The 25,239-nt window shown below is 31.8% G+C and overlaps 1 protein-coding gene across 8 annotated transcripts in view; it reads right to left on the bottom strand.

Moving 5' to 3' along the window:
* LOC126749022 (plasma membrane calcium-transporting ATPase 2) overlaps positions 1-25,239 on the bottom strand; it is a 160,682-nt gene that overhangs the window by 84,391 nt on the left and 51,052 nt on the right. For 7 of the 8 annotated variants that reach the window (XM_050458625.1, XM_050458627.1, XM_050458617.1 and 4 more), the window contains exon 2: positions 23,540-23,579. The exons of the other annotated variant lie outside the window; for it this stretch is intronic. The gene's annotated coding sequence lies outside the window, so the exon portion shown is untranslated. The remainder of the gene's footprint in view (positions 1-23,539; positions 23,580-25,239) is intronic. 8 annotated transcript variants of the gene reach the window in all.

Genomic DNA, 25,239 nt, shown 5'->3' on the forward strand with positions numbered 1-25,239 from the left:
TTATGAGTTAAAATTGATTATTAAAAAATCATTAATTTATTTTTGATTAATTTTTTCAACAATTTTTGTAGCTTTTTATGGATTATTTGGTGAAAATGAGCGACAATAGGCGCTTTTTACAAGACGTTTCAGTAGGTCGGCATATTCAACAGCTATCAAGTGTAAACTAAAATCAAACCCTATTCTATGCCTGTGACTAGAAAAACTTAACAATTCCAATGCAGAACAAATGTTTTTTTTATTGTTGAATTTATAAAATCATCAAAAAAGAGATAAACTTAATAATTTAATTTATAAATCCTTGATATTAAACATTAAGCACTTCTGAAAAATTATTCAATATTCATAACGTTAATTCCCAGTTGCAATAATTCGTTAAAAAAAATTAAATTGCCGCTGCAACAACAACCAGTAACAAAAACCCTCTCTCGGTAAAAATACGTAAATCATTTTTGATGGTTAATTCAAAACGGTTGGTGGAGAGGTTAAAAAAAATCAGATATTCCATTGTATTTTTAATAGTCTTATAGTCCGTTACCAATTTTAGGTTAAAACACAAAAAAAGAGTTATAATTTAATATCAAATCGGTGTTTTGTCGAAGCCAGTTTTAAGCCACTTTATTGAACTTTTAACGTGTGCTTTTCGCTTTTTCGACCGATTTTTTTTTTATTATTGGGCTTGAATGCAGAGGCGTTGTCCCGATGTATTTTGTTTCGTTTTGCCGCGGGTTCATTTTGATATTTAACAGCATAAGCGCGACATATTAATCAAACTTCATTTTATTGAACATTGTTGATTTTAGATTCTCATCGCATATAAGTAGTCACATAAGAAAGACATTAGCGTCATTTATTAAATGTCAAAAGTTAAACTAAAAACTCTATTATGTGATAAACTCGTTCTTTTGCAATTTGCATTTTGTCGTGTAGTGTTGTAGTTCTTGTCTCTTAAAATAGGATGAGATGCGCATTCAACGCATATAAAACCACTATATTCATTTAATCGGTGGTATAAGAAAATATTATAGTGGTGTAACTGCAAAGATGAAAGATCATTTAGATTTAGGGCACAAGGAGTTAATTTCGTCCGCTCAGCATAAACAACATTATATGAAAGATCAATTAGTTACCAGGTCTGTAGCTCTTCTGGAGCAACCATGTTCGCTTCTCCCAGCGTCCTACGTACAATGAAACATATATTTAAAAGTACGGCTTTCTGCATTTGTAAATATAGATTACTGCTTAAGTCCAAAAGTTAAATATAATTTTTTAGTTTTATAGGAATTTCACCAGTAACATTTACTCGCTCTGCTTTTTACATTCTCTTAATCTCTTCAGCCAAGAGTAAGTACATTTTCAGCATACGTTTTATTTATGTTGTGTCCTAAAGGACCCGCTATATAAGACGATGTTAGGGATATGATTTGCGATTGGTTTATCTGCAATTGTCTTTTGGTTCCAATAAATACAGGAATCATCACATTCTTGGACTGTTATAAGTTCGTAAAAGTAGTATGGGTCTTTTATTTCAGATGCAAGGTATTTTTTGAATAATGCTTGATGCAGAATCTTTATAATGTTATTATGCCTTTTCAGAGATTGTTTTGGTGCAAGTACAGAACATCCAGCTATTATGTGTGCAAGACTTTCGTGTGTCTGCTTGCATATTCGGCACTTGATTCTAAATAGTACATGTAAAACCCTTTGTTTATAGAAAATTATTTCCTGACTTTATCCATAATTGCTATTGATTCATTTATTATCAAGGATAGGTATTTTCCACCTTTATAAGAGGACTAAACTGTCTTTCAGATAAATGTAGTACTACATGTCCTCTACATCATGCTTAGTATTCCACGTCTACCCTTGTTCCTTGGTAGATATAACCTTCCGATAAAGCTCTGATGATTATAAATTCGGTATTTGGGAAACACCTATGAGATATAGGACTTACGTAAAATATTTGAGAAAATAATATATTCTAGACATGTGTCTTTTCTGGAAGGTGAAGGGGTTTTGTCAGGTGCTCATAAGGGCTTTAGAAGGGGCAAGTCGACACTGAGAGCATTATATCAAGCAATTAGTTCTATCTTAGACTCCTTAAATGTGTCTTGACTTTTTTAAAAAGTATTTTCAATTTTGTTAAACACATTGGAGCGGTATGGTATCAGTGGTTGTGTTAGTGAACTCATTGCGTCTTATTTGGGGGATAGAACTCAGCAGATTGTGCATTCGCACAATAAAGGGAAACTTATAATATTAGAAAGAATAAAAGTAAAAAAGGGTGTACCGCAGGGCTCTATACTGGGCCTTCTACTGTATATTCTTTATACCAATGAACTAGCTGCTTTAATTTTTTCGAAGGGATCATTGGAGAATCTGTTGACCAATGTGAATTTTGAATGACGTTCTTGAATTAGTATCTTCAGTCAAGTGACTTGCTTCTTAATGTTGCAAAAACTCAGTTTATCCTCTTTAGAATGGATAAAGATTTCTCTTTTACCCTTCAACAATATTAATATCACTTCAGTATTCAGTATTTCATACTTGGGTGTTGCCATTGACAGGCGTTTAGATTATAGTGAACAACACATGGAGGATGTAGCTGCCAAAATATCAAAATAATGCCTTGCTCTGAGAATTATCACTGATAGAGTTTAAGGAGAAGCTGCTTTGAAAGCATATCATGCATATATACAATCGAGAAAAAGGTGTGGCCTGATTATTTGAGGCAATGCATCGGAGGTTGAGCGGATCGTGCTGTATTTGCAATAGAACCTCGGGCAAGCTGCATGCAAGTATTTCTCGAACATGACATTTTAACCTTATACAGCATGAACATTCTTGATCCTAGTGTTTGTCTACACAAATGGAGACCTGTTTGCGGATTATTATTATTAATGATATAAAAGCATTGTTTCCACAAAAAAAAATCCAGTTTTAACTAGTTAGTATGACTTCCTTTTCTTGAGGGCCCTCTTTTACCCAACACCTTTCCTTGTATTACGGTTTGCAGTATAGAATACCTATCGATCTTTATTGCTCATAACATGCCCAATGTACACAAGTTCTAGATCATTTTTCATTTTTTTTAGCACATCTATATTCATAATATGAACAATCTTTATAGTATTCAAAGTATTGTCTATGATCTAACAGAAAAGACATAGCATCTTAAGTGCCTTACTTTCATTTCGAGGATATGTTGTGACTTTTGAAGATGGCACTCATTTTATGAAATACCGTCCTTGTTTTTCCTATACGAAATTTTATTTCTTATGCTTTGTCCCATTTTTCATTTATGATGGTTTCAAGGGAGCAATATTGTTGAACACGTTCAATTCGAGTTGCGCCGACCTATAAGTGATCTCCATTTATATCTTTTTTCCTGATGATTTGTTTCGTTTTGTTTACGTTGACCATATTATTATACTGCGCCATATGGTCCATTAACCTTTGCAGTGCTTCCAAGCTATCTGTTATCACCATGGTATTGTCAGCGTATTGAATATTATTTAGTCTGATTCTATTACTTCTACTCCATTATTACTTCGTTGAATATTTTTCGGAATATAAGTTGAATATCAAAGGACAAATACCTGACTGACCCTACGTTATATATTCACCTGTTCGGTTCGATGTCCATCAAGTCTTAAGCATGCTGCCTGATTCCCGTAGAGATTTGAATTTAATGTGATATCTTTATCGTCCAAGCAGGTCTCTTCCAGGATATTGATTTTATAATGTTGAGCGCCATAAAATCCTTTTTCATAATCCACAGTTGACTTCTCTACATCTCTAGATTGGGACTTGAACTCCAGGAGTGCCTCTCTGGTTCCGACTGCATTTATAAAACTAAATTTAAAATCAATTTGGTTGTTTGTTGGATTGAATGTCTGTTCCTTGCATTTGTTATAAATTCTGTAGACGATTTTAAGATATAATTTTAGCATGTGACTGATGGTCCAATATTCCTCGCATTTCTTTGCTTCAGGTTTTTTGGGCAACGCACTAAATTTTTATTGCAGCCATTTTATTCATCATAGATTCTGTTGAAGATGTCGGTAACTCGGGCTTTTTCTTCATTTAGCAGCTTCAAACAATCAGCCTATGTTGTCTGGTACCACTGCTTCCTGTTTTTCATTTGTTTTATTGCTATATCTACCTCGTGGATTAGTATGAATGGGCTTGTATCTTCTTCCGACACTGAGTACGTAATCTCCGGTCCTTGATCCACCTGTTTTTTAAGGTCATGTTTCTAAAGCATATTTTTTCCATTTGTGTCTATGATCTTCATAACTTGTCCCTTTTTAAAGTTTCCAGTTACCTCTTTCAGTTTTTTGTATAGGTTAAAGCTGTCATGTCTGTCTTGTAGTATTTGTATTTCGGCGCATCTATTTGCTGCTTCTTTTTCCTAATCTGCGTCTGGATCTTTTAGTATGACTTATTTTGAGGTAATTCTACTCTTCTAAAGTTGTAATATATATAGCATTTAACAAATATAATGTAAAATGTAAGATCAAAGGTGGTTTTTCTAGAAAATAAAAATGAAGAGAAGTCGAATCTAGTATTTCTTGATTTTTTAAATAAATGCAAACCTCAACAAAGATTATTTCAAACCATTCATAAAGTTGAAAAATTAACGATGCATTAAGGACAAATAATTTTATCATATGTATGTCGCTCTAGTTCTTCCTTATCGGGCCATGACACTATAAATTCCAACCTAGAAGAAAACTTTGCCCATATATTTAGAAAATAAATGGCCCCCCTTAAAAGCATTATTTAAATGTACGCAAATAGGGCGTGTACTAGTTCTAAATTAAAGAACATACACCCAGTGAAAATCGGATAAATTTTCATAAATCTGAATTAATTCCTGGTTTTTCGGTTATTAAGTTAACGTTGAAATTATTCCAAAATTTTACTTTAAATCCTCTATTGCGGTTTATCCTAAATTCCAACGGTGGCAAGCGCGCGTTTCTGGAAGACGACGTCGGCAGCGGCTGCTGTGGGAAAAAAGGATAGCAAGGGCCTTCGCTCCTAGCAACGATATGACGTGATGTTGACGTCACCCCAAAGAGTATTCCCACGTTTCGCCCTTACTGTGACGCACGGGTATAGCATTCACTCTAATTTCCTATATGATGAATATTAGCATAGAGTTATATAAAGGTGCATTCTGCGTAAGCTCTTCTTTTCGGGCGTGCCGCTTTGAGTTTATCTCTATCTCGTTTTTTTATGTATTATAACGTTTTATATAAGCAATGATGTCAGATATATTATTAGTTTTTTCGGCCATGGCATGGCAAAACTCGTTTCTGGGATCTGGATCAGCTTCTAGTAGCTCTTAAAGTAATTGAATTTTTATAAGGGTGCCTCTTTTCCTTTTTTTAATTATTTTTGTTACAGTTATGGAGCGGATTATCCAAAGCGAGCTGAGTACTTGAGACGTTCGGATTTTCGTCTAATGAAACCGAGATATCTAGTTCTTGTCTGCCAAGATCCTTTGCAGTTCTAGTCTTTCTCCACTTAGCCTCAATTCTATTCTCTGTTCGTATATTTATTGTTAAAGATTAGTCGAATTTCGTTGTGTGTTCTAATTTTCTCACCACAGCCAACCATAATTAATTTTTTGATTCTTTGAGTCGCTTGAATCTAATTTTTTTCAAACTGATTTGAAATTCCGTTAATAGCGGCGATTTTATTGTGAATTTATGTTGCAATAAAGAGTTATAATTATTATTTCGTGCACAGTTGAAGATATGTATTTTTTCTGTCACGCTTTTTTCAGACACTCTGAGCATTTACATTTAATGTAAAAATATCCAATCCAAAAGTAAAATTGACGTGTCCGAGGATTTTTTCAAAAAAAATCAGGTTTTATTGAATTTATCCGTTATTAAATCACAACCCCCAATAACTTGGTGTTAGTATTAATGAGACGAGGTATATCGACCATTAACTTAGGGAGCCTTGACTCTTTTTTTTTTAAAGATATCTTTGTGTAAATGGATTTTTGTATCTGATAATAGTATAGGTGTTAATGAGTGTCAAAAAATTTGTGCAAAATTTAAAAAGGGCTTGTATCCAGACCTTTTAAGAAAAATGAGTAAGATTTGATCAAATTGCTGTATAGGCTCGTTTGATGCTAATCTAAGATCAATGCGTGAATATCTACACCTACTCAGTGAAATTTCATTCAAGACATCCGAGGCACTTTGGCAGGTAATTAAATCTAATATGGGGACATTTAAACCGACAGATGACATTAAGTGTAACATAACTGATTATCATCAGTTAACATAGCTGATGATTTTAACAACTTTTTTCAAGTATTGTCCTTAATACTTTAAAGAATATTCGTGTTTCGGAGGTCGATCCTGTTCAGGTTTTAACAAATTCGGCTGTATTTGAAACTCTATTTTCTTTCACTCCTGTTTTTTTTTTGTTGAAATAATAACACAGGAACATAATAACAATTTAAAAAAATAAAGCAACCGGCGATAATTTTGGTTTAAATGCTAAGCTAATAAAATCAATAAAAATGTAAATAACATGATTATTGGTCCCCTGACTAAACTGATTAACAGTTGTCTCCAAAGTAACACTTTTCCAGAAATTCTCAAATCAGTTAAAGTACCTATACCATATATGCCATACCTATTTTTAAACCTGAAAACTATCGACCAATACCTTTTTAAAGATTTTCGTGAAGTGTATTGCTTTCCAGTTAGTAAAGTTTTTGAGGACAATGAATTAATTACATCCTATTAGTTTGGGTTTGGAAAAAATCAAAATACTATTATGGCAATATTGGGCAAGTGGATACATTTTTGGATTTTAATTTTTAAACTTGATGAAGAGCCTGTATAATTTGTATAGTCGTATGGTTGGAACTTTTGGTGCGACTAAAACTCTTTATTTTTCTCTGGACACGTGTTTCGCTAACGATGTTCTTCAGCATCTTCAGGAGAAGATAAAAACTCACCCTAAACCAGTTCAAACTGTTGATACTTCTGAAAATTTTCCTGGAATGTTCATAGAATGTTTGACGTGGTAAATATTCTTGGATGCAAATATAAAATACTGCATCCAATTAAAAATAACAGGGGACAGCTTTTTAATAAAAATATTGAAGGATATTTATATGCAAATTATTTTATTTTAAGTATGTCATAAATTCATAAACATTTTCATAATTAAAAGCAAATATTTTTTATTTGGTCTTATTATTAAATAGCCGTATTCACTTAAGTTTTGCATAACTGAAATGGATAATAATTAATTCTTTATAATAAGAATGATAAACATAAGGCATTTTTTTATTACAGTGTTTCGCTTAATTAAGAAGTCATCAGATCTACAAAAACAATGGTCCTAATGTTTTTATTCACTTGTTGTTATTAGATGATGATGTTCTTAATTTAAACGAAACACGTGTAATATATTGGATATGATTTTGATTTTCATGTATTTTTGAAAATAGTATTTTTTACGTACGTTCTTGCCTTTTTTATATTACAAGCATAATTTCATTGCCATTCTTGATAATATTTGAACATAGGAAAAATTAAACTTTTAAGGAAGTGCAAAAATGCATTTGCCACTCTGGAACCTGGAAAATACTTAAAAAATTACTTAAGCAACATTATTTAATTATTTCATAAAAATATTGCTTTAGTTGCCTTTTCAATAAAAAATATGCATAACTTAAATGGATACTGCTTACCAATTAAGTTTTCATAATAAAACATATGGTATTTTGATACACCTTCAACGAATAAAAATGGAACGATGTCGCACTAACCTTAGTAATTCGTATCTGATCTTTAGAAGTCGCGATTAGGTTCACGTAAGAGTGCAAAAGCAAATTCTGCCATACAAACTATACGTAATGGTGTTTTACGCGAAAGGTCATTATAAAAATTCCAATCAAACGCACAAGCACATTATTTTTTATGTAAATGCATTTTATTAGCATGTGTCTCAAAATATATCCATCAGAAATGCAAATCAGCGCATTAATTAGAAATCGATTAGAAAGATATCAGGAGCGGTCATCGGCCTTCTGATTTATCATCGGTTCATTAAAATGCTTATGAGAACGCATACAGTGAAATTCATGGAAAGCCAGAAGGCATTGCGTAACTCTAATTGTTATTTTGGTTATGTTTACGATTCACGTAACTATCGTATGTACGATTCACAGCGTACATGTACTACAAATATTAGAATGCATTGAAATGTTTATTTATAGAGGGAATAAGGACGATGCAACCAAAAGCAACATCATTATTACCTGAAAACTATTATTTAAAACTAAATGTCTCCAAATCATGCACAATGATTTTATTAGAATTATGTGAGTTATATCTGATTCAAATTTAAGTAAATAATAACTAAACTAAAAATATTTTACTATCCAATACTAAATATTGGCATTGTGATTGTGTATGGCGACTTTTTAACGATACTTTTATTCACCGCAACTCCAAACATACCTTATAGGAATGTTACACCTTATTTCAATTCAAATGACATTAAATAATTAAATTAGGTAAGTCCTGATACTTAAGAGATTTATTTTTATGATCATTCACATAGTAAAAAAACCCACACCTGTTCCACAGCATAAAATATCGAAATTTAAAAGTCTTTTCAATATGTTGCAATACACATTTGGGACAAGATGCCAGTTTATATTTAAGATAATTCACCAAAATGATTTATGGTATATGTCTTTTAAATTGTTAAACAGCTTAAATGTATCGATTAATTTGGAAGAAATATGGTTAGTAAAAATGTTTAAAGTTTTTTTTATTGAGTTCCAGAAGTCGCATTGCCATACTTTAGCTTTTTTATTGAAAGAGCTTAAGGTAAAATGAAAAAAAATTAAATATAAATAATCCTGTAGATCGGTCTTTGGAATTTAAAAATATTGAAAGTCTATGGATTGTAGATGTTTAATATTCCTGTTTAGGAATAAAAATCTTCCATGTACTCACACATCATGCAGCAATGAAGCAATAAATTACCTTTGAATATTAAAAAACTACAAATTATTATGTTAATTAAAACGGAATCTTCCTAATTAGTAGTCAAAAAGCTACTAATTAAGATAGAGCCTCATAATTTAAATGAATATTTAGATATTTAATTAAATGTTAAGGAATTTAGGATATATTATAATGCTTAAGTTTTGTTGGTGGTTGTATATTTGATAATTTTTTTGTAACAGTTATGAAATATATTTGTTGTGGAATAAGATATTGGAAAGGTTCAATTTTCAGATTCTCCACGATGTTTTTAGTAACTTTTGTTTAATAAAGTGTATCAAATCTTGTGAAGATATGTGGTTTAATAAAATTCAACTAACTAAATACTGATAATAATGGATTGCAAAAAATAATAACCATGGATAATATTAGTAATAATAATAATGCTTCTTTATTTCAAATTATTTATAAATACAATTTACAAACAAAATAAAATGATGTCAAAATTGCACTCAACAGAATGCATTTACCATTCTCTATCAACAAATTCCTGTACACTGTATGATTCACTTTAATACTTTTTCCATTTAGATATACTTTCTATACACTTTACAGAATTGGGGAACTATTTGTAAAACTTAATAAATACTTAATATGGACTTTTCTCTGTAATGGCTCTTGTTGATATTACCTCCCTTATTTACAGTTTCAATCATTTCTCTATTTTTAAACGAAAACACTCAAAAATATATATTGCATACACAGTTAGTATATCAAGTTTTTTTAGCTCCTACACGAATCCATTTTATTTATTGTTCTTACATACCTTTTTGTACTGTGAGTATTCTCTGTAGATTACTGCTGCTTTCCCAACATACTATACCATTTGAAAACTGACTGAAAATTTGCGTAATCAAGAATTTTTAAGATACACAAATTTATGTACTTAGATATTATCGTAATACCATAACCTATTCTACTTAGCTTTATATAAGTTTTCTATGAAAATTCTTCTTTTTTGATGTTAATTTTACCTAAAGTAAAAGCCGCTATATAATAGTTTATACTCAATTGAAGAGCCTGTAGTACTTGACAACATCCAAAGACAATAAATTTCACTCATACAAGATAAAAACTTGTCCATGAGCTTCATGAAGACAATTTTGATAGAGAATTGGAATTTTGCGACTTAACGTCTCAACTTTGAGGTCCCACTGAGTGGCCGCCGTGATCTCCGGGCTTAAGTCCTTTAGATTACTTTCTTTAAGAGCATTTAAAATGTAAAGTTTTTAATAAGCCAGATTTCCTTTTTGGGAAAAATAACTCATGACATGTTTGAAAATGTGAGGAATATGTTCGAATAAAATCTTTATTGCATGGAGGTAAATGGACAATTTCAGCAATTATTACCACATTGAGTTATCTCTTTATAGCAAATGTAACTTTAACGCACGTGTACAAGTCGTTTTAATATTCTAAGAGTTGTTTATTTTTTTAAAGTTTTGTTACTATCGTGAACTATATTGGTCATTATTTTTAGTATACGTATAATCCTCAATGAATAAATAGCTCCACAATAAATAGATATTTTTTAAAAAATGAGGGTTTCTATTTAAAAATCTAAAGTGTAACGAAGAATCTTCTTTTTCAATCACCCTGTATTATACGGCTAAATGAAAAGATCTAGAAATAACTACATATTAGTAGGACCTTTTCAGGATAAACCACCCTGCATAAAATCGTAATAAGAACAACTAAATAATTATTTTAATCTATTTTTGCACTTAAATCAATATGCTCAAGTGATTTTTTTTGGAATAAAAATAAATGTTGCGGTAAGCTATTGAAAGCCTCGCGGTAGTTAAATTCGCCTTCAAAACTCCTTAATAAAATCGAGCAAGTTTAAAACTAATTTTCCATGTATAGTAAAACTTTCAGACATTTTCCGAGTATTTTCCAGTTTCAGGTATAAGCTAAAACGGGAAACGCATTTATTTGAATCGTTAAAATACGAAAAAAAAAATAGATTAAACGGCACCTAAAGTAGAAGGAATCGGATTGAGAACGTCATTCATTCTTTTGTCACACAGATAATGAAGAGCAGTATTAAAATTAGATGAAGTAAAAAAGATGAAGTAATATTTAATATGTTCCTTATGTTGATTGCAAGTAGTGCTTGTGATTGTTCAGATATCTTTCTGTATTGGTTGAAGAACTTCTGTAGGTAGAACACAGGCTGCAAAAATCAATAAGTCTGTATTCAATTCGTTTCATGATATTGAGTTTTTTTGTATTTACTTATGCATGTCAAGTCGTCTCTCTGGCTCTTTTAAATAAATTGTTATCATTTTAAAATTGTTTACAACTCCGAGGCCATCTCAAAAGACATCTATATCAATATTTAAACTGGGGGGTTTTGGTTTCAAAAACGGACTATTTCTCTCCATTCCGGTAAACAATAAAGGATTTAGAAACACATAAATCACATGCAGCTCTCGCCGTAAACGTTGAATATATATTGTTTTTAAAAATAACTACCTATTCTATTGCGCTATTTATAAACGGGGTATTAATCAGAATTGTATCGAGGAACTATTTATTTATTGTGGTAATTACCATATGCTCGCCAAACTTGTTCTAGAGCAATTATTGTTAAAGTAATCGTTTATTACCTCATCCGAAAAGATCGTTTTATCTCTCGCGTAATTTAGGTTTCGTTACCAGAAATTATAATTTTAGCGGTTTTTTTCCTTTAGTCACCGACTATTACTCATTACTCGGGACTATTATTATTCACGGGAATTATATTACATATTAGTGGAACAATAGCAAAAAGTTCTGTGAACTGGACTATCGTAGTAAAATGTTGAATGATCAAATGACAGTTCTCGATCGTAGTCTTTTCATAAATTCAATGTTCGACGATACTCTCGTCAACTCATACAGCAATAAGTATGAGTATAAGTATACAGATACAGTAATGGCCAAAAGTAGATAGACAAATTTAAAAAATAACCAATACTCTATTTTTTTTTAATTACAAACTAAACCACAATATTAGTATTTTGTAAAATACCCATTATTGTCTATTACAGCCTACATCTACGTGTCATTGATTCAATAAGATTGTCTATGAGTTTAAAACCAATATTTTTCGATTTCTGTTGCAACCGTTCGAATAATTCACCTTTATTTGAATAGTTTGTATCCCTAATATCACGATCTACAAATTCCCATAAATTTTCGATGGGATTAAGATCGGGTGACTGGGATAGTCATTTTAAAACTGGTATTTTTTCTTCTTCGAAAAATTGCTTCATAATTTTGGAGGAATGCTTCGGGTCATTATCTTGCTGGAATTGGAATCTTAATGGTAAATTGTCTTCGACATAAAGCAACATAACATCTCTGAGAATATCCCTGTACATAAACCTGTCCATTATGCCCTCTATGCGATGTAACGGGCCCATTCCATAACCTGAGAAGCAACCCCAAACCATCACTGATCCACCTCCATGCTTAAATGTGGGTTTTGTGTACTTGGGATTCAAACGCTGGCCAGAAGGACGTCTAACATATTGAATTACATCGGAATTAAACAAATTAAACTTCGATTCGTCGCTCCAGCAAACACCATGCTTTGTCCAGTGTATATGCTGACGGGCAAATTCCAATCGGGCTAAGCGATTCTTTTTTGAAAGCAATGGTTTTTTACTGGCCTACGTGCAAATAGATTCTCTTCTACCAACCTTCGTCTTACAGTCCTTGAGGACACATTACAAATCCCTAGAGCCTGTAATTCTATCTGAATTTGACGAGAAGTCCTGAAAGGGTTATTCTGGCTAATTTGCTTTAATTTGCGTACAGCTCTAATGTCCATTTTTTTTGGTCGACCAGATTTATTTTTTGGCCCTAATGATCCTGTCCTTTCATATCTTCTGATAATTGCCCAAACAGCTTTTCTTTTAACATCAAATCTTCGAGCAATATCAATTTGACGATCACCCGCGCGATATGCATTAACAATGCGTTGTCTTAAATCAAGAGAGAATCTAATTCCGCGTGGCATGTTGCACCTTGAGTTAAAGAGAAGCAATACTATACTAATTTTATTTTATAAATATCTAGACAAAAAAAATTATTCCAAAATTGTTTTTGTCTATCTACTTTTGACCAGCTATATTTATATGATTGCTTTATCTGATAGCAAGCAAAATATTTAACTGAAATTTATTGGTATCTTTTTATAGACCGCCTTAAAAATAACAATAATTTAAAATCTAGGGGACCTGTAGGTAAATCTTTAAACATTTATATGAAAATAATACTTTGTCTATCTACTTTTGGCCACTACTGTATAAGTTTATAAAAAACCGTGTGTTTGTTATCTTTATTAGTTATAACCTTAATTTTAATATTAGTATACAGGTATGACCAACCCAGGTCTTGGGTGCTGGAAATGCATCAAGTTGCAATAGGAAGCGCAAGTGATTTGCATGTTACAGCCGTGTATGAATATCTACGAATATTCAATGGATCCCAGGAATAATTTATTTTTATTTATCCTAAAATAAATTATAATAAGGTTGGAGTTCGACGTGTGCGATAAGTCAAAGTAAAAAAAAATTCATATTCTTAAACAGGTTTAGAAGACGGCGTTCCGAGACGCCATTATAAACTGAATCGGGCAGATGTTCAATAAAAGAGACCCTTACAAAAAGATATAAAGTAGGGCAAATTCTTTTTAGATACTTTTTTTAGCGAGCATTTTTAACGGGGATGATTTATAGGGTTATCCTAAACGACCTCGTTCCTTTTATAGTTTCCACTTTTCCCTTTTTTCTGGTTTCCGTTTTCTTTGCGCCTATGTTGGAGTCCAACTATTTAAAACGAAACTTAGTGAGAACGTTTAATTAAGCCCCGCCATGTCATCTTTACTCTTTTTCCCTGGCGTTGCCCTATATTTAACATTGAAAACATTCTGAAATGTAGTCGCCTTGTCTTAGATTCGAACTTTAATTACTTACTCTGCAATGAATATTTAACGCTAGAATAAATACCAACAATTCAACCGCAATTTATTCCACAAATTCGATAATAAGAGAACTTCGTCAATTAGTAGTGACAAGTTAAACTTCAGAAGTATATTCACCGTTGAAATTTCCACTCAAATGGCATTTTGCCTTAAACTGTTTATAAAGAAACTTTATATATTGATATGGCTATAGATTAGAAATCAGACCCATTTTATTTGTTTTTGCCAAATAGTGTAAAGGTTCGTTTAGATTGAGAGTGACAAATGAGCATTAAGCTATTTGGCTTTTAAATGAATTCTGAAAATCCTGTTTTATTTAGGTATATTTTTTTCCACTAAGGGTCTCAGCTAAATCTGGATATATTCTCAATGCTGTAACAAGAACAAATAAAATTAGTCTCATTGGTGCCAATTTTCTTTACCCTGTTATTGAATATTTAATGGTTTATATCTCTCTTTTTTTAGTTTATGGAAATCTTTTTAGAAGCAATTAAAGAAACCCCGTAAAAATTAGAGACCCAACAACATCGGAAGACGACCATGGGCATGTGATGGACGACATTCTTAAATTAATGGAAGAAAGAGGTATCACAATTAAGAAGTACAAAAATATAAGGAAATTGACCAAGAGATCAAAAAATAAAAATAAAAAAGCGAAAGAAGCAATGCAAGTAGTGACGAAATCAAAGAACTGGAACGACACTTTTAACTTGCATAAAAATATAAAACAGGCAGCAGGAACTCGAAAATAGTGCAGACATCATGGAATCGTAAAAAATAGTAAAGAAAAGATAATAACAGATAAAGGAAACTTAGTTTACCGATTAAAAGGAGGAAATTATTCATGCAGCTAACGAACAAGAAAGCAAACGGGGAAGATGATATATTAGCTGAGGTTATTAAACTCTTTGTCTATCACTACATTGAAAACATACAAGATATGTTTAACACTATATACAATACATAGTACCACAGTACTGAAACTCTATTTTTCTTCCGTGACCAAAAAATCCCAGCTTAAAAAATATGAGGAATACAGAACCATTTGCTTAATGATTCACGCTCTAAGATTATTTTTTCGGATAATTCATGGACGAATATATAATGAATTGGAGGAACTTACAGGTTACAATTAATTCGGTTTTTAAAAGGGAGTAGGTACAAAAGAAGCTTTGTTCGCTGTACAAATACTCATTGAGAAGTTGGAGTCTAGTGGTGAGACTGCTGATCTTTGTATCATCTCAAACTAATATTGAATAAAACTGTTAAAGTAAAAATTTAAAATCATACCACTGATAATGTCAATATTAAAAAAGAAGTAAGATAGGGGTGCATCCTGTCACCGCTATGCTGTTTAATGCATATTCGAAGGAAATATTTAAAATGGCATCACTGGACGATTCAACAGATGGCGGTATTATCAATAGCGAATGTCTAAATAATCTGCGATACACGGATGATATGGTGATCGTAAGCAACAACGAAGAAGGATTGCAGCTGCCTATGAATCGGGTATTTACTATCTGTGAGGAATATGGCATGACACTTAATTTAAATAAAACTAAAACAATAGTAATCGGTAAAAACTTAAATGATACGCTGAAATAACCATAGCCGAGAACACCCTATAAAGAGTGAGGAAAATGAGATATCTGAGGTGCTTACTCAATCATAGTTGGGATCATTTGGTTGTGATAAAGGCTAAAATAGAAAAAGCAAGAGCAATATTTAAAGACAACAGAAGACATAACACAAAGGAGAGTGGAGGCCTTTCAAATGTGGTGTGATAGTAAGAGAATTCCATGGACAAGCCATACTATCAACATCGAGAACCATATGGAGAAACAAACAGAAATAATGAATACTGTCAAGCAAAAGCAAGTTACTTTAGACATAATGAGAAGCTAGAAATATAGAATGCTATATCTGCCTTTGTCGTTTCAGATCATCAGCAAAAAGAAGGATGTCAGATTCTAAGAGAGGTCTTTTTTAAATAAACTGAAACCTTTACTCCAAGTGTGAATCTAGTGGAACTCAAGAAGAAATATAGAAAGGTTTAGATCAAAAAATTACTTACTATTCAAGATTAGTCACATCCAAGATGGTAATAAAGGCTTTGAAAGTTGTGATATCAAAATTAGACGTCTAATTTATCAAAGGCTTTGCTAAAATTGGCATCACTGAGTGTCTACAACAGTCTTAAAAAACTCTATCAGAAATGACTTATGCGAATGATCCCATTGCACGTTCACCAGAGCTCCGAGAGAAACACTACTGCTCACTCGTTCTATTGGTTTTTGGTTTAATATAAGCTGGTAGTTAATAACGTTGCTTATAATTGTTAGTTTTGTCTTCTTAATATTTAATGCCCACGCCATATAATTGACTGCACTCTGTCATTCTATTCATGCGATTAAACCCCTCAATGCTGTCGTCGTAAATAAGCATATCGTCTGCATATGGATAATTGGTCATTCTTTCTCCATTCAGGATTCGGATATTCCCGAATCTACGTATTCTCTAAATATGAATTCTGAATAAATATTGAGATTTCCAATAAATACTCAGATTCCAGTACAGGTTGACTATTATGTTGATGTCCCTTCAATCCAAGCCTACATTTTTCAGAATTTCTACCATTTTTCGATGTTTTACTCTATCAAAAGTTTGATAGAGTAGAGATTTCTTATTATCTTAATTTCAATTTGTTACATATAGCCGCGAAGCAAATGTTTAAGAAATAAAATTCATATCTTTGGTTGTATCGATGGTGGAAGTTTTATTAAAAATGTATGTTAATTCACTGTCTAGACGATAACTCAATTTAAAAGCTCACAAACGGCTTTTAATATTGAGGAATACAAGTTTGAAGAATACTTTAGAAGCAGTTGTAGAACTTTTTTTAGAAGAACGGGATAGAGGAAGTGCCTTTATGAGGAATAAGACGTGAGTCCAAGAACAATATTTTGATTTTTTGAATTTTCGTAAAAAAATCAAAGATCCAAAAATCTTATTTTCGTTAATAACCTATAACCGTCTGAAGTTTTTATTGAAATGATCCAAAAATTGGGGACTTCCAAATTTGACAACACTTTTAATAATCAGCATGTGTGAACTCAAAGTACACTGGTTCTACAAGACATAATAGTTCAAACTTGGCCCACATTGACACACTGTCTTTTAAGGCTATTCAGTCCAATGCAGAAAATGTCAAGCTTAGTGAAGTGCTCCATATATATTGTCATAATTCTTTGCATAAATGCACTTTGACCACAAGTTGTTCGACGATTCTCTGGTTGAAACATCTAGGCTATCAATTAAAACGGCGCTGTTCTAAACACTGCATTTCCAATAACAGTTTTGTTCCATATGCAATATCTTGAACTGTAAAAAAATATTTTAAAAGCAGATAATTCGTAAATTTTCTCCGCACTCTCTTAATTCTCTCTCTATTGGAGGTATAAACTGAGGACCATCTAACGCTGCAATATTCAATAATAATTCTTACCAAGGCATTATAAGCTCTCATATCAGTTATTAGACTTGAACTTCTCTTATGAATCCCAGTAGTCTAGATGCTCTGCATATAATGTTATCCAAGTTCAGGATAAAGTTAAGGTCTGTCAAAGATGACTCCCAAGTCATTAATTTGATCCATTTTTTTATGAAGTAAGTGTGACACACCAAGTGATAAAACGGTCCAGGTCTCCCTGCAAGCTTGTATCTGTAGTAACTGAACTGAAGAATTTCAGACCATCGGCATGTAAGTAAAAACTGTCTTCAAAACAGCCAACACCATCATTGCTGAAGAGTAAAGAGTACAGGACCAATGTGCGAACACTGGGGAATACCAGAAGTGACTTTCATCCCACTAGAGAGAGCACTAGAGCTGGGTGCGATCGCATAAATATGACTGACTATTTAGCTGTAAAAAGAACCACCAATGCCAGTTGCTGATAGTTTTCTCAAGAGGAGAGTATAGTTGATACTATCCAAGCCTTTTGATAGGTCTTTGTAGAGGGAGTCTACCGGAGAGCTCTTTTTCAATAAATCAATGAGGAAGTTTTTATATACAGCCAGGTAAGAAATAGTTGAACATCCTCTGTACGTATTGATTCCCATTACTTTTGGTATAATAGAACCAAACCTGTCAAACGATTTAAAAAACTGGAAAGAGTGTAGATTTTTTTCCAACAAGAAAGAAGGAAGCTATCATTACATGGGTCCTGGAATATCCTACATAATGGGAGAAAAAGTGAAGTTAGCCAGTGCTTTAAAAAATACAGGTGGAATTTCGTTGGGTTCAGCACTCTTACTAACATTTAAATTTTCAAGTTTTTGCAGGTAATTAGACTTGTCAACCTTACACATCAAAAAAAAATCAAAGAGATTTTTATTTTTTTAGGCTAAATTGTTGGCGAGCAAGTCTTCATATCAGTTGTGCAGTTATGCAGTTATTATGTTCAAAGAAATAATTAGTACAAAAGTGATTTTTATATCCTTGTGAAATTTTGGAAACTTGGGTTTAATCAATTGGGAATGCAATTTAGTAAACTAGATCATAAAGAGAGAAGCTTGCCAGTTGGTTTAACCAGTGCCAAAAAACAAAGAAGGAAACCAGACACTACCTTAATATAAGCCACTTTAATTTACTTATATCAAAATTCGTCTTTCCTTCTCTAATTTAACATTGGTCCCACTTACAATAGCTACCAACTTTTGATTATTTAATCATAATTTTTTCAATCATTTTATTTACCTTTTGATTTTTTTAACTATTTATTCAATTCCAAAGTTCAATCCCCTGGAACTTCATTATATTTATAGATCACATAAACATAATCAACTTCCCCCATAAAAAAAAACATTGTAGGGTATATTTGAACGAAATTGGACTATTTTCAATTAAAACCTAATACTTTAGTTTTTCAAAAATAAGTGACCATAATGTTTTCGCTATTCCGGACTAAAGACTAATGGGAAAAATGCCATGTTGACAGTTATTATTGTTTGAATAAGGGAGAGATGCATAATACTACCTTGCCGCTAGTAGGGCATTCAATTTAAAATTTATAAAGACCTATAGGCTTTGGCTTAAACAAAAAAAAACAGATATGAGAGGCGTTTTAATCACAAAACCACACAAAAATGAACACGAAGACAATATTGATTTCTGGAGCTGCCAGGGATGATGCTATATTAAACGTATTTATAGCGTCACTTTACGGTAGACAATATTATTAATAAATAATCTCTCCTTTGCTCATATTTTGAGTTAAATGTCTGTCATTTTCTTGATAGAGAGTTCTATTAAAATATATCTAGTTTATACTGATAGTATAAAATTTTCCTTGAAACATTTAGTATTTTACTGTTTCTAGCCATTTTTATCCGTAAATCCGAACCCAGCGTGGTATTCAAGCGAAAATAACAAATTTTATGGCCCATACACGAAAACAACTAGTTTATTCAGGCCTCGTTTAATCGAACAATTCTATTTAAGAATCATTAAACGTTGATGACATAAAAAGTGTCGAAAAAGTGAAAAAAAAACTCGACAGGATGCTCTTAAGCTTTTATTACACTTTTAAAGCTCGTATTGAATAAACAAAGGTTTTATTTAAGTTTTTTTCTGTTTTATGTCTACGGGAAATTAATGGCAACTAATTAAAAAATATTTTATAAATGGGAAAAGTATCAAAAAGCCAACCAAAAATTGATACCTAGAGTAAATAAAATAGGAAAAACGGAAATTGATTTAAACATTCTGTAATAAGAGAGCACCTCAGCTTTCTGGCTAAAATATGTAGGAAATAACCGACGCTATATAATATTTCAATGAACAGAAAATGGAAAATTGGAAAATATTTATTAAATCGAAATATTTTTTCAGTTATTTTATAAAAACAACATCCAGTAACCTTTCTGCTATTGGCATTTTCCCCTTAAAAATTTAATTATTTTTAACTTAATGGAATTCTCTGTATTTTGCACGGTAATTTACCTTGTTAAATTTGATTTCGGCGCTTCACCAAACCGAAATAAGGGAAAATAAGTTTTAAAATAATATTTCCACTTAATTTTCTAAATTATAAGAGAACGACGTAGTCATGTGGGAATTGTCGGATTTCATGACGTTGAGCACTTCACGAATTTTACAATAAAATTAATTGAATGTGACATATATTAATAAATATGCAGTGAGCTTCATGTGTTTATTACTTAATCTAATGTTGCCAGATTTTGCTAAGCAATTTTTTATAGGTTTATTTAATAAAAAAAATAGCTGCAATATGATTTTTGACATCAAACCCAACCAGATACCTCCTTTACACAATTAGAGGAGCCATTCAAATGGAATCTTACCAAACTTTACCGAATTAGATCACAAGAAAAAAAAGTAATTTTAACTGTCTGGGAGAAGCAAAAAATTGGATTCAATTGTCTGGAAAAAGACAAAATTAGAATTTATCCAAACTGTCTTTATGCTAATACTTAATAATTTAACTTTTTTACCTTTTAAAAAATTCACCCCACGAATTTTATAATAAAGTTTATTAGAAACGTTGAAATCGACGTAAAAAGAGGCTTTTTGCTAGAAATAGCTTAACTTAAAAAAAAGCAAAAGTATATCTGTTTATTGGCTATTTCAAAGATGCCAGACTTTGTTAAGTAATTTTTTTAAAGAAATGGTTGCAATATGAGTTTGAAGAAATAGGTTGAAAAAATTGATTCTCATTTATATATCCTCATCTAAGTCTAAGAATTCGAACGGTATTGGAACAAAATGATGTTTTTCTGGTTTAATCTAGCAAACCAAAAGAGAAAAACACAATTTCCAGGAGATCCAGACACTATTAAAGAAGTGAAACGATGATATAAGAAGTAGGTTAAAAAAATGGATTCTCATTTATATATCCTTATCTCAGTCTAAGAATTAGAAAGGTATTCGAACAAAGTAATGTTTTTCTGATTTAGTCTGGCAAACCAAAAGAGAAAAACACAATTTCCAGGAGATCCAGACACTATTAAAGAAGTGAAACGATGATATAAGAAGTAGGTTAAAAAAATGGATTCTCATTTATATATCCTTATCTCAGTCTAAGAATTAGAAAGGTATTCGAACAAAGTAATGTTTTTCTGATTTAGTCTGGCAAACCAGAATAGAAAAATACAATTTCCAGGAGATCCAGACAAGAAACGAAACGATGATATAGGAACTAGGGAAAAAAAATTATTCTCAATTATATATCCTCCTCTCAGTCTAAGAATTAGAACGGTATTGGAACAAAGTGATGTTTTTCTGGTTTAATTTAGCAAACCAAAAGAGAAAAACACAATTGCCAGAGATCAATACACTATTAAAGAAACGAAACGATGATAAAGAAAGTAGGTTAAAAAAATTGATTCTCATTTATATATCCTCATCTTAGTCTGAAAATTAGAAAGGTATTGGAACAAAGTGATGTTTTTCTGGTTTAATTTAGCAAACCAAAAGAGAAAAACACAATTTCCAGGAGATCAAGACACTATTAAAGAAACGAAACGATGATAAAGGAAGTAGGTTAAAAAATTGATTCTCATTTATATATCCTCATCTTAGTCTAAAAATTAGAAAGGTATTGGAACAAAGTGATGTTTTTCTGATTTAATTTAGCAAATCGAAAGAGAAAAACACAATTTCCAAGAGATCCAGACACTATTAAAGAAACGAAACGATGATATAAGAAGTAGGTTAAAAAAATTGATTCTTATTTATATATCCTCATCTCAGTCTAAGAATTAGAAAGGTATTAGAACAAAGTGATGTTTTTCTGGTTTAATTTAGCAAACCAAATGAGAAAAATACAATTTCCAAGAGATCCAGATACTATTAAAGAAACGAAACGATGATATAGGAAGTAGTTTAAAAAAATTGATTCTTATTTATATATCCTCATCTCAGTCTAAGAATTAGAAAGGTATTAGAACAAAGTGATGTTTTTCTGATTTAGTCTGGCAAATCATAAGAGAAAAACACAATTTCCAGGAGATCAAAACACTATTAAAGAAACGAAACGATGATATAAGAAGTAGGTTAAAAAAATTGATTCTCATTTATATATCCTCATCTTAGTCTAAAAATTAGAAAGGTATTGGAACAAAGTGATGTTTTTCTGGTTTAATTTAGCAAACCGAAAGAGAAAAACACAATTTCCAGGAGATCCAGACACTATTAAAGAAACGAAACGATGATAAAGGAAGTAGGTTAAAAATTGATTCTCATTTATATATCCTCATCTTAGTCTAAAAATTAGAAAGGTATTGGAACAAAGTGATGTTTTTCTGGTTTAATTTAGCAAACCAAAAGAGAAAAACACAATTTCCAGGAGATCAAGACACTATTAAAGAAACGAAACGATGATATAAGAAGTAGGTTAAAAAAATTGATTCTCGTTTATATATCCTCATCTCAGTCTAAGAATTAGAAAGCTATTGGAACAAAGTGATGTTTTTCTGGTTTAATCTAGCAAATCAGAAGAGAAAACATAATTTCCAAGAGATCCTTTTACATCAAACCCAACCAAAGTCGCTTAAAATAATTATATATCCTTTACACAGTCAGAGGGGCCATTCAAAATATGGAGTTTCACTAAACTTTACTACGAAAAAGAAGTATGAATATTGGTACTTGGACCGTCCAAGAAATCGAAGGAAAAATAACAAGACCTACTTAAACTAGGTATTAACATAGTGGTTTTAATGGAGACAAAGAAGTAAGGGACAGGTAAAGAAATTATTCGTTAACTTAAGACTAGTAATTCTGGCTCCAAAGTGTTAAAGAAAGAAATAAAAGGAAAAAATCTAATATCTTACTAAAGATTTAGCCTGTAATAAAAATAACAAAATTAACTATTTTTTAAAATAAATCGAAAGAATTCGACGACCTAGAATGCTGGAAACCAGGGAAATCAATGGCAATCGGGAATCTGATTAAACTCGAAGCGTTGGTGTTAAATCTCGACATTTCTAACGAATTTCCTTTTTAATAAGTGTAATTCCAAATACTACAATTTATTAACGTTTAGGACGAAACCATCAGGGTTTTTAATAAAGAGTCTAAAGTATGACGCCGGTATTGATGAATTTTGTCGCAAAATTATTCCCAAGACACTTTTAAGTTTCCGTGCAATAGCTGGGAGCGCTCCTTAGCTAATTGACCTAATAATATGGCCGCCGAAGCTCATCTTGGAGTTAGTTAACATCGTCAGCTACTTAAAGCTTGATTAAGTTGATGTTTTTGGGGCCTTTTAGTCATCAACGGTAATAGATAAGAAAGTCCATTTTCATTTCTTTCAACAGTGTTACAATGTTTACCAAGTTGCCAAATAGAGAAAGATTTTTTACAGTTTTGGGTCATAGGACAGAAATTACTGGCAATTTTTTTTGATATTATGCAGGTATTATTATACAAGACTATTATCATTATATGTAAAAACTATAAATGACATAATTTCTTACTTACATCATAAATGAGAAGAATCAGATCGAACCCGTTCGGAAATCTGAAAAAAAAAATTAGCGGGTAATCCATACAAAATATCTTATAACTTTAGTTTTTTAGTCATAACTTTTTTACTACGTGGGATATGTTTATGAAATTTGGTACAAAAGGCACTTTCTGATCTTAAAGATTTAAAAAAAATTCTCATCAGTGGTGTCCCTACGTGATTTTTAATTGATAGTACGCCACAATCTTACATAAAAATTAAAGTTCTCAAGTCCTAATCCAGTTTGAAGCAAATTTAATTCCTTGCCTTTTTTCATACGGTGCAAGGTTTTCGAGTAAAAAATAAAAACCCGCAGATGCTATGACAGTTTACATGGAAATGAAAAATTTTCTTTCAGAATGTCCGATACCTAAAAAAATATTTCTGGAGATGAAATTTATCGTATCCTTGCTACTGAGTCAGAAACTCATAACTCATTGTCCAAAACCATTGATTCATTGATGAATTCCCTCCATTGGAAGAGTGCACCAAAACAAAAACGGATGTATACGAATGCTTATTATAGTATCATTTTACTAAAGCCTGGCTGAATAGTGAATTAGTGGATATCAAGGAATCTTTATAGTATATCTTGAGCTTCATCTAGAGTTATTAGAGCACATTTTTATCTTAAACTAGGTCTAAAGAGCTTACACTCATCTCATCCTTTCCTAAATTAAATCAAGAATTTTCTTACAGAATATTCAAACTTCTAGGAAATGGCAATCTAGGAAACTCGGAGTTCGCTCTTGAAAAACGACTAATTAGTAAGTGAATTCTATCCATTGGATCCTGATGGATTTTTAGAGCCTCACCCAGAGTTATTAGAAGCCAGAGAACTTGTTAATGAGTAACCTATTGGTCCCTCGTCGGTAGATGAGGTCTAAACGTGATAGCTTATTTCATTCTTCTCTTAATGAAATTAATTTCCTTGCAAAATATCCAAACTTCTCGAAGGAAATTCTAACTGGATTGTACCATTAAAGGTACATGAACCGGAAGTTTACGTAAGGATCCTGATGGATTTTTGGATCTCACCAAGAGCCGTCAGAGTCCAAAGAACGTCATCCTGGTTTCACTTATTTTTTATTTAATTTATTTATTGATTTATTAACGGGTCAAGCTCAATACAAACGCTGAACTCTTTTCAGCCTGTGAATATAAAATGTATAGTTTGGGCTCCAGACAGAGGCGATAGAGTGTTCCAAGTGTTTTCATGGAGGTACCGTGATTAAAATTTCTGGTACTGCGTTTAATGAATTCTAGCAACACTAGAGATTTATTAATAATATGATTCATATGTGCATTGAAGCCTAGGTTGAAATCAAGTCACAAACTTTAAAGAAGTATTGTTTATACGATAAATAAAGTTGTTGCAAAATTTGATGACGTGAAGGTTGAAAATTGGCGTGGCACCAAAGTGCCAGATCATTAAGGTGCATTCCACACCCCTAAACAACTTAAGGTCGTTAGCAAAGTGAAGAAAATAGCTATAATCAAAACAGAATTTGATATCATTGACGAAAGAGTTGAACAGCAGAGGACCTAGGTGAGACCCTTGTGGCACACTTGAGGATACCGTTAATCGGGAAAATGTCAACCAGTCCAAAACCCAAAATGTCAAGACCAAGAAGTTTCCTGAGTAAGATCTCATGATTCACCCTGTCAAATGCCT

The sequence above is a fragment of the Anthonomus grandis genome, chromosome 22 (assembly GCF_022605725.1).
Source record: "Anthonomus grandis grandis chromosome 22, icAntGran1.3, whole genome shotgun sequence".
Taxonomy (NCBI): domain Eukaryota; kingdom Metazoa; phylum Arthropoda; class Insecta; order Coleoptera; family Curculionidae; genus Anthonomus; species Anthonomus grandis.